Source organism: Alexandromys fortis, unplaced genomic scaffold, assembly GCF_014885135.2.
Source record: "Alexandromys fortis isolate MF-2015 unplaced genomic scaffold, M_Fortis_MF-2015_v1.1 scaffold_52, whole genome shotgun sequence".
In the NCBI taxonomy this organism is placed as follows: domain Eukaryota; kingdom Metazoa; phylum Chordata; class Mammalia; order Rodentia; family Cricetidae; genus Alexandromys; species Alexandromys fortis.
This window is the reverse complement of record NW_026067929.1, coordinates 4,473,960-4,475,051: the sequence shown is the minus strand read 5'-3', so window position 1 is coordinate 4,475,051 and position 1,092 is coordinate 4,473,960.

The following is a 1,092-nucleotide window of genomic DNA, read 5'->3' as shown; positions in this document are numbered from 1 at the left end:
GGCTACTGATGGATTTTAGGGAGGAGTAGTCGTAGTTTTGGTCCTATACCCATCCAGGGGCCCACCAAGCTTCAATAAAAAGCTCTTGCCGAGGGCTCTGGTCAAACTAAGTGGCTTCAAAATGAAGCCAAGAGTCCTAAATCTTGGGATGTGACTGATGGGGATGGAGAAAGGGGTTGATAATGATAGGGTGAGGTAGGAGCCAGCTGTGGAGAGTATAGTCAACAATACCTTGTATGAGACTGTCAGAGAGCAAAATCAATACAATTGGGAGCTAAACAACACATCAAAGAAAGATCATGAATGTGGGAAAGGAGCCTGTGAGGCACAGAGAAGAGGCAGAGAGATGACAGCGGGTATATTACCGTCATGAGGGTGCATTTGCTCCTTGTTGAGCTTGTTTTTTTCTTTCTTTCCATAATATTTTTACTGGTTATTTGGGAATTTTACATCATGAATCCTAAGCATCCTCACCTTCTAGTCCTCCCACATCCCCCACTGGTGACCTCCCCCTGGAAAAAAATGAAGAAATATAAAAAACAAAACAGCAATAACAACAACAAAATCAAGTTCAATTTGTGTTGCCCGTATTCTCACTGGAGAGTAGTCAAACTCCAAGTGTCTAGCCCCTTAAAGAAAACTTAGTGCTACTCCACCTGTACCCTCTCCAGAACTGTCAATTGTGGAGAGCTACACCTCAGCATCCTTATCACAGTTTTTATGAGTTCTCTTTAGTGGCTTCTATCTAGGCTATTAGTGTTGGGGGGGTTGTCACAGGAGCCTTCTATGTCCATCTTTCTCAGCTATGAGTCTACAGCCATCAATACCATGGCAAAAGCTGCTTCATTGCCCTTTAGAGTCAATGGAAGCATGGATCATGGACTTACATGTGGTTTCTGGAGGCAGCAAAGACCGAAGATATCTACACCAGACTGAATTTTATATATGTATAAAGTAAGAACAAATTTAATAAACATTTTAAAGACTTTCAGAACACACACTTATTATTGTCTATTTAACCAAAAGAAGACAATATTCAGACTTATAATAACTGAGAAGTGAAATTTTATGACATGATACACCTATGTCATC